Genomic DNA, 9478 nt, shown 5'->3' with positions numbered 1-9478 from the left:
GCGCGCTGTTGGTGCGTCGTCGTTGCTCCATCGCCGCAAGAGGCCGAGGCCTCACCACACCAGTAATCCTTGCTCTTTTTTTTGAGCAGGTAATCCTTGCTCTTGGTAGCAATATCAGGATGGAAAAGCCGATGGAGCGAGCTGTGGTCCGCGGACATCCTCGCCTTCGTGGCCGTGCTCTGCTCCGGATCCCCCGCTGTCCGGCCGCTGACTGGTGGAGTACCATGCCCCGTCGCCTTCGCGTCGCCCATATATCACGACGTACGTGCCCGTGCTTTGGCAGCGTGGACGGGCGCGATGACGACTGGGGTGTCCGCTTCACTTGCGGACCGCCGCCGCCGACGGGGCAGCTGGTAGAAATGGGTAAATCAACAACGGCGGCGGCCGCGATCCGGTAACATATATTACGTGGCTGTGGCTCCCATGCGGTGCGCGCTGCCGCAGCTAGTTCATTTCTCAACGACTAACGCATCCATAAGCACAGCAGCTCCACTCCACTGATTGATCAGGAATCCAGGATGATACCCATGATTGTTGATTTCATTTCATCGCAAGCGCGCTAGGCATAAGTTTTTTTTTGGGGGGGAGGGGGGTGTGTGGGGGGGGGGGGGGGGGGGGGGGGGGGCGGGCGTCTATACGAGTAGTAGTACATACTAGTGGACTGGCGCGCCTTTGCGTGCCCATTGGGGCTGGCCGAGGTACTTGCTGGCGGAGAATAATCAGTCTCTGGAATCAGAGTGAATGGCGGATTTAATATGATAGTGGTGGCATTTATATTGCATAGAGATGAGAGTGTAATAGCTACTATAAATCATACAAGGAAAAAAAAAAGAAGACAAAAGAAGGCATGGATGATTTTGAGCCTTAACAAAGCCTTAAAAATCACCATCTCTAAACCCGCATTGAATTCCCAAATAATTGTGGTAAGTGGTCTTGTAGATGAACCTATAAAAGGAAACGCATGGTTCTATTAGTTACACTTAATGGAAAGGCCCAATTTGGCAAAATTTCTTTGTAGGTGGTACGTAATATTTTTTTATGGCCACCTTCAGTTTATGACCATGTCAACTAAAGCTCATTAAGAGCTCACCTTGAATATGATCATTTCCTTCAATGTGTTCCTAAAAAGGTTATTATGAAAATTGACTTGTAGTGCTTCCAATTAAGCATAAGGTCTGAAATGCATGGTCCAGTTGGTTCATGTCCTTTTTGGTTTTGGCCACCACTGGTCCATCAATCTGTCCACGTACTTTGCTGTGTGAGCTACATGTACTATGGAGTTCATAGCACAGATGTACTGAGTTTTGATAGACGATGAGTTTACCTGAGAGTCCTTTTACCATGTTTGGAAATACTTTGCAATACTTTCTAATGCCTCACAATACCTCTGGACCATGCTTGGAAATACTTTGCAATACTTTCCAATGCCTCCCAATACCTCTGGAAAAAAGATTTATTTGTTGAGTTTATTGTTCAAAGGGCATTCTTGTCATTGCGCGTCCTCAAATAAAAAAGGCATCATTGGATTAGCTCTCTGGACGCTCGCCCCTGCGTGACGGCGCTCGCCCTCCGCCCCTCCCTGGACCCTCGTCCCGCCGCCGACGGAGTGCCATCGCCTGCGCCCTCCCCGGACGCTTGCACCGCGCCGCCCTGTGACGGGCGCTTGCCCCGCGCCGACATCGTGCCCTCCCTGGACGCTCGCCCCGCGCCGCCCTATTGAGGGCGCTGACCCCGCCGCATCGCCCAGTCCGCGCTCCCGGCGTCCTCGTCCAGCACGCGTGCCTAGCTCCCTCCGGGTTTCTCCTATCCGCCCTCGTGACGCTGCCTCCCTCCGCGCCCCCGGCGGCCTCCAACATGCGTGCCTCCCTCCGGCCGGCGCCGAGGACGGCGCCTCCCTCCGAGCTGCTGCCGGGATCCAGTAGCCTCCAGAGCACCGTCGCGTGAGCGCCCGACAATCGCCTGGCCCCCTGTACCCTGCACAGTCGCCTATCCCACCGCCGCGTAGCCCTCGCCGCCTTCCGCCGCGCCGGTAACAGAAGGTACTCACTTCGTTCCCCTCTTTGATCCGTTTTTAGGCATTTGATCTATCTTGTTCGTACTTTGCATCACGGATCGCTCATCACTGCCTCCAGCAATTTCAGAAAGCTAGCATATGCCGTTTCAATTTGTGGTGTTCTTTTGCTGCTGTGTTGCCTACGCCGCAGGAAGCCGCTGCTGCCCTGCCGCTGCCCTGCGCCGCCGGAAGCCGCAGCCGCTGCTCGTCCGCGGGCCCGCGGCGCTGATCCGGCAGGGGACGCTTCGATCCTGGCCGCTAGCGCCCGAGGGAGCCTCACCGTGTGAAGAATCGCCGCCGGTCCGGCAGCGACGGGCCGCTGATCCAATCCGGCGTGGTGAGTCTGAACGAACAGTAAGTAACCCTAATAAGGATGAACATCTTTATCATTAAAACAAATATTCATCTTAATACTAATTACCTCTCTACCCTTGATTGCAAAAAATAACTACGAAATAGGAATTGCCATGAATTCCTAATCCAATTATTTTTAGAGGTATTGGGAGGCATTGGGAGTCGTTTCGGAGCCTATGGGCCTACCGACCATAGACACAGCTAACGCCTCCCGACGCCTCATTATTGACGCCTCCCAGTACCTTCCGTCGTATGGGCCCACAAATCATAGACACATCAAATACCTCCCAACGCATCTTCAAACATTGTAAAATTTCTCTTACCTGAATCTTGAAGGTAGCACATGAAGCAAGTCCGGTGACCTCATGCAGGAATGGAACCGATGGAAGGAGGAGAAACAGATTTAGAATGTTGTTATAATTTTCTGTGTAGATTGCAAATTCTTGGTCCCTTTGTTTTGTGATCCTGGGAACATTAATGAAGCAGGGTCAGCTGCATGGTCGCTGTAGCCCGGTTCTATCATGTCAAAATCTGCGATGCATAATGCGTACAATGATCAGAATTAATAAAGGCACTGAATATGTAAACTGGATTTTGCAAAAAACAAGGTTTTTTGTACTGTGATCATACTCACTGATTTGTCCTGTTCTTGTTGGATCTCCATGTGTAAATCATCTTCAGACGTTAAATCAATTGTCTCCAAGTAAATGAGCCAAACATGTTACAGACAGCCATACATTCAGACAAACACAGAAACAGCTTACAGCTCAATAATATAATTCTGTAGATTACAACTAATATAGCAGATGCACTATAATCCTGCAGCAAGTGTTGAACCTACCAAAAAAGAATGATGGCAATTTGTGTTACCTTAAGCTTATATAACAGAAAATAAAATCCTTAAAGTTGTCAATTCACCCTAATACATTTAAGTCATTGGCAAGGTTACTGAACTCATTAAGTTGGCAAGATCGCTACATCAGCATAAAGGCCTGCTATGTGTAAAAGTATGTAACTATGGATTGGTACAGACTAAAATACATACAAGAATTTGTGTTGAAACTGTAAGTTCTATCTGGTATACGTACACTGAATTTTTTTTCTGACCGAAATGGTACCCTGCACCATATATTTTTTTATTTTTAAATAAATGAAAGAATGTTTACATAAAGAAAACAAGGCTGCTAGGCCCAAAGAAAAAAAAGAAAACAGAAAATTACAAATGACTATCTCTCCAGTTAACCAGTTGTTAACCAGTTCGAGGGCTTTCGCTGGTTTGGCTTTAGCACAAGCTAGTCCAAACTCCGTACACCGAATTTATTGAGGAAATACAAAACTAAAGGGAAAAACTACCATTTACGCTGAAACTATAAGGTCTAACTGAACAGCAGGGTTGAATCATGAATGATAGGAACACGAAAATATAGAACCGAAGAAAAAAAAGTGTCACTTATGCTGGAATTGCAAGTTCTAACTGATCCCCATGGTTGAATCATGCACGACAGAAATAGAACTATTAAATGGGCCATCAGTGGAGCCATACCTGAACATATATAGGATCTAAAACAGCCTCGCTCTATCCTCTCTCCCTCCGACGCCCACAGGATATATGAATAAAGCGAGGCCATACCATTAAAATGCTTATATATGCCCACAGCCTCTTACATATATGAATAAAGCAGGCTAAATGGCAGGTTTTCGAAGTTATAACTGAGAAATATCCAATATCTTAGAAAGATAATGTCAGTGTTTAGCATACAGAAGATGTAGACCACAGGCAATGACCAATGATACATCAGTGCTATAAATTGCCAGTGCTATTTTGAGGGCCGAACTGTTTATGAATCATGAAACAACAGTGCTACTTGGCGCCTATGTCAGAACATTAAAATATATATACATAAATTGCCAGCTATTGTGGTAAGTTAGGTATGAATTGGAAGCTTTAGCTTTATCCTATCTATTTTGCCAAAATGAAACTCAATCAGGAAATGTTGTATCACTAGTTATTTAATTTTATCTGTATGTCAAGAATAGGCAAAGTGGCAAACACATATGAGCAGACATGATAAGTCCACCTAATTGAAGGCACATCTAATGTCAATAATAATATTTGAAACCATATATATCCTGTGTAATCAGTGCAACGAAACCTTTTGAGTCTATATACCTGAGACAGTAACAGGAATGGCTCCATCTAATTTTATACATGATAAGTCCACCTAATTGAAGGCACATCTAATTTTATCTGCATTGCTATCTTTTCAGAACCATTGATCACATCTGCAGAAAACATTGCACGGTATGAAACTAACAAAAGGCTAAATTATAACAAAGAAAAACTCAATGGATCGATGTAAGAAGTGTTAATCCTTTAATTATTGAAGCACAACATTGTCATGATATATTTTACCAAAAGATCATATCTAAACATAAACAATATGGAGGTGAATGAAGAGAAATATACAAATTAGTTTAGTTTGGAAAGGACATGGGCAAAAAAACACGAACAACAAATTAAGGAAAGGGAGATAAGATATGGAGATAAATGCGTACCAGTCTAATAGAAACTGCAGAGTGTACGTTCCTTGTTTAATTCATGATTAGTTCTCTTCTATACCACAATGTGTTTAGCTGCTGTAAAATGTATAAAAAAAAAGCGGTACATGGGCATGATAGATGATACAGTGCACATTTCAATCTTCATCTGAATACAAATAAAGGCAATTTGCGTGAGCTGTTCTTGCTGCTGCTAGGTCTAGCCCTGTTATATTGTAAAAGTTCGCCTTGATAAGCACTAGCTTTTATTCATAGTGACATTTTTCAGATGAGGTGGCGAGGGCAAAGCGTTGAAGCACCATGTATGAGGCAAGGGTGAACTAAATCACTGCACCCAGCATATGGATAAGGAAAAAGGTAGATGACAAGGGCAGCAAAGCAGCAACAGACCACTAACCAAGTCATTTTTAGCACTGCATTTAACTCTGTAGTGTGAATATACCCAAACACATGAATCATCATTATCTTTTTTTTTTCTTCAATCGATAGGAAATTGGAGTTTCAGCAGCTAACTGTTTCTGCACCTTCATTGAGTCGACAGGACCATAGTCATCATGTCTAACATAGAGATAACATAAAAAAGACCACATTAGTAATGTTCAGGACGGATTAGGTTTTGTTAGGAAACATACAGGGACAGTAAAAAACAACTTGGTTATCATGCACTTGTAATTAGAATAGCCATGTTTAGATCAGGAAGGAGAAGATGCAGGTTGTATGTATAACCAGGGGGAACTAAATGCGAAAATATTTTGAATTGGTAAGTCCATATAAAATTTCTAAATGATGCCTGCGCTCTATAGTGTGTACAGGGCATTTTTCAGTTAAACACCTTAATGCCAACTACTAAATTTGTCAAACCTATAGTAGGTTAGTATTAGAATATCATAGTGTTTGACTGAAAAATTTGAATGAGATATTGAAGGGAGGAATGGAAAAGAAAAAAGGGATGTAAACTTACCAATCATTAAGGAACATGATTAATTTTTTATCTGAATCATGAAACCATAAAATGCAGAACATTTACAAATACATAAGCAGACACAAGCAGGAGCACCGCAAGCAACCCATCAATGTCATGAACAGGTTCCTGAAATCGAAAACAAGGTATGCATGGCTGAAAAATTGATAAAAATACTGACAATGTAAACTCACAGTTGTCTAATGAAAACTCTAGAAGGAAATATACCTATGCTGACAATCTGACATCAAATATATTGACAGACCCATGCAAGTATAGGCTTGAAAGTATGTAATTCCAAGTATTTGTACCATAAATATTTCGAAAAACAACTAAGGAGAAAACAAAAAAAGATTTTATACCCCATCTATCCATGGAATGGCCTACCTACGGTTGGAATCCTCCCTTCTCTCTGTAGTAGTGACATGCTTGGTAGATGTTTCATGTCTATACTATATGCCCAATTATAAAAGTCTGTTATTAGCGTGCTAAATTAGCCGAGCTGCTGCCATGGCCCTCTAAAACGGACAACCACTACCTGGCAATTCTATCAGGTAGTTGATAGGTATCCCTTCGTGTCTATGCAAAACCACACCATTTGAGAAGTTTGGAAATACAATGACATGCTTATTCCAGTCAGAGTCACAGCACAGTCGATGAAAACACGATAATTATCTTGTTCGTCGTTATTGAAGCTAGCTTGCTGTTGGAATCCCTTTGATGCCAATTTACATACAACAGCAACACAGCAAGCGTCAGAGTCACGGAACTACCTTTTCCATGAGACGAAGCGGTCAACAAAAGCAGGAGAGTCAGCACACTGGTACCCAGCGTCCATATCTCCATATCTCTGAACCTGAACCTGAAGCTGCAGAATCACATAGAGACGCATCAATCGCACAAATCAAAAGGGAGCAGAACACTCTTTTTTTTTTCTTTTTTTGAAAGAAAGCGAGCAGAGGAATTCCACGCCCCGGAGCTTGTCGAGAGCGCTGAAGCGAGGGGATTTTTTTTTACAGAGAAGAAGGGAGAGAGGAGGGGGAATGGCCGTGCTCTGGCCGCCCTCGCCGGCCGTCGGCGGCGAGCCAGCCTGCCGCCGGCGCGTGGCCACCGGCAGCGCCGGGGTCAAGACTACCGTCTCGACATCGTGAAGACCGAGTTCGGAAAGACGTCTTTTGCAATGCTATCGCGTATGGAGCAGAGTCTGTGTTTTGTGAGGCCTAGGTCCCGTGTCCAGCATGGCTAATTAGGTCATAACTATCAAAAGAGTTAACATCATATAACTGATATATGTGTCCCATAACTATCAAAATATTCAGTAACTAATCATTATTTATGGAATAGGAATAATGGTAGTCAGTAGTCAGGAATGCCTTTTCTAGCATATTTCTGTTCTTTGCTTAGTTGGTGTGATTTGTTCCAGAATGTCTTTAACTTTATCTATCCCTTCTTACCTGTGGCTGCAAGGACTTGTACAATCATAGGCTGAAAATGACAATGTCGATTATTGATGTGAAATACATGGGGTCATCTTTTATTCCAGAATGTCTTCTATCCCTTTTTATATGTGGCTGAAAGGACTTGTACAAGCATAGGATGGTTCTCATTTCATTGCGCTAATTGCTGGTTCAAAGATGATATATACCCATACTTACTGCAGGTTAAATGTTTGTAAATAACTAAAGGTATCCTGTGACGTGTTGATTGCAGGCAGTAGGGCAGCAGTCTAAAACCTCTCATCCAGCAGGTGCGTCATGATGGATTTGCTGAAATCAGTCCTTACACTGACTAACTGATGTGTTTCCTATTCCATCCATTAGATGTTTGGCAGCTATGTTCTTACCACAGATTAGGGAGAACGGCTATTCCTTTCCCAACCAGTATTTGCTTGTTGCTGTCTTGCTGTAGGCCACTACCACAGAGGAGGGAGATCGGTGCTGGCAAGGCACCACATCGCAAAGTGGCTGTGTGGACAGCGAGCAGAGGCATTGTGATTTTGCTTAGTAAGTAAATAAACAATCTGTACAAAATCAGTAGCTGTGTCATGATATGCCATTTCAAGATTGTTATATTTTTGTTCATACTCCACCAGATTAATTGACTTCTTGTGCTAAGGATTCAGTTCAGTGACACTAAGAATAATTTTAATTAATAGGTACATCACAGATCTGAAGCTGTTATTTACTTGCTATTTTGATTGATTCTTCATGAGACTCATTAAGGCAAGATATGTGATTTCGATTGAGCAATTGTGATGTCATCTAGATGTGCCTTTCCTGGACACTCGAGTTGTTGTATTCTTTGGTCACCTCCAACAATTGTGAATGGGTTTTCTTATCCGGCCATAGGGACACCAAATCGTAAGTTGCATCTTTGCTCCAAGAACTTAAGCTTGACTCTCGACCCCGAGAAGCCATTGCAATTGACAAAAATTGGAATTGGATACACAAATTTAGTCAATTATACCTGTAGAAACAGGATATGCTTCTCTGGTCAATTCAGGAGCATAGTTTATGTCATTAGTTAGCAACACTAGGTAGGAATTCAGATACTTCAGCCCTACACTGTATGGTGTTGCTTGGTAGGACAAAACCAAAGTTCATTCGTATGAGTATCTTGCAGTGCCATGTGGCTTAATTTTTTACAGTCTTTTCAATAGGGTAGACTGTTAATTTTGTTGTTGTTCTTTGTTGCCTGGTGCTGGAGATTGTCGGTTCTGCACATGTCCCTATCATCTGTCTCTGCACATTTGCATTTAACGTGTTTGTGTTTGTGGTGTGATGCTGCTGCAAAAATGCCAGATATTGATCAAACAAATCTCTACAACTAAAATAATACCCTTGTTATTGTTTAGGATTGGTTCAGGTAAGAATGCCAGGTAATGTTGTAGCTTCATCAACAGGAGCAGGTTCAAATGCTTGATCTCCCATCCTAAAAGTCTTGGCTGTGATTAAGTAACGGCTGCTGATGCACTTGATGTTGATGACAACCCCTGCCACAAGAGTTCAGTGTCTCCAAGCAGACCACCTTCTCAGCAACCATTTCTAAGTGCTGGCCGGAGATGGAAGCTGCAACAAACTTGGACGGACTGAAGCTTTGGCCCCTGCCCTTGTGGGTTTCAGCTGTGCCTCTTCTGTCAAAGTAGGAAGGATACAAGATGGACGCTGCCCGTGTCGTAGGAAGGAATACAACATAGCTTCTGGAGCTGTTGTGGCCATGGCGCAAAAATTACCATTGGTACTGGATGAGAGATGAAAAATATTGGAGGATCATATCTCCATTTTGCAATCTAAACTGCTTAAATATTGATTGTAGACTTTTCATCATTGGCTTCTAAGGAGGTGCTTATCTAGAGTGAACTGCATGTTGGGCTTACAAGATGTTTGACCTTTTTGTTTTGGTTGTCTATGCCTGAATTCGAATATATGCACACAAGGTGTTTATTTTTTTCATATATGATAATTGGAAAATATGAATAATGGTGTGCATTTTAACACCCGTAGCAACGTACGGGCATGATCATCACGGTTGCAGTATAGGTTCTTACAATA

The 9478-nt window shown here is 43.1% G+C and overlaps 2 long non-coding RNA genes across 5 annotated transcripts; one reads left to right on the top strand and one right to left on the bottom strand.

The window, feature by feature from the left end:
* Positions 1 to 864: 864 nt before the first annotated feature.
* LOC120678469 lies at positions 865 to 6836 on the bottom strand. Of its 4 annotated transcripts, XR_005676587.1 has the most exons (7): positions 6701 to 6836; positions 5364 to 6056; positions 4964 to 5044; positions 3042 to 4690; positions 2731 to 2938; positions 1091 to 1238; positions 865 to 945 (listed from the first exon to the last, which is right to left on the bottom strand). It is a non-coding gene; the product is annotated as an uncharacterized LOC120678469 (long non-coding RNA). The 4 variants fall into 4 exon arrangements; XR_005676586.1 differs by having other exon boundaries at positions 4964 to 6056; XR_005676585.1 differs by having other exon boundaries at positions 3042 to 5044.
* LOC120678468 lies at positions 1563 to 9320 on the top strand. The gene is made up of 5 exons (XR_005676583.1): positions 1563 to 2039; positions 2205 to 2390; positions 2744 to 7674; positions 7836 to 7930; positions 8782 to 9320. It is a non-coding gene; the product is annotated as an uncharacterized LOC120678468 (long non-coding RNA).
* The last annotated feature ends 158 nt before the right edge of the window (positions 9321 to 9478 follow it).

Source organism: Panicum virgatum, chromosome 6N, assembly GCF_016808335.1.
Source record: "Panicum virgatum strain AP13 chromosome 6N, P.virgatum_v5, whole genome shotgun sequence".
Classification (NCBI taxonomy): Eukaryota; Viridiplantae; Streptophyta; class Magnoliopsida; order Poales; family Poaceae; genus Panicum; species Panicum virgatum.
This window is presented reverse-complemented; position numbering and strand designations above follow the sequence as displayed.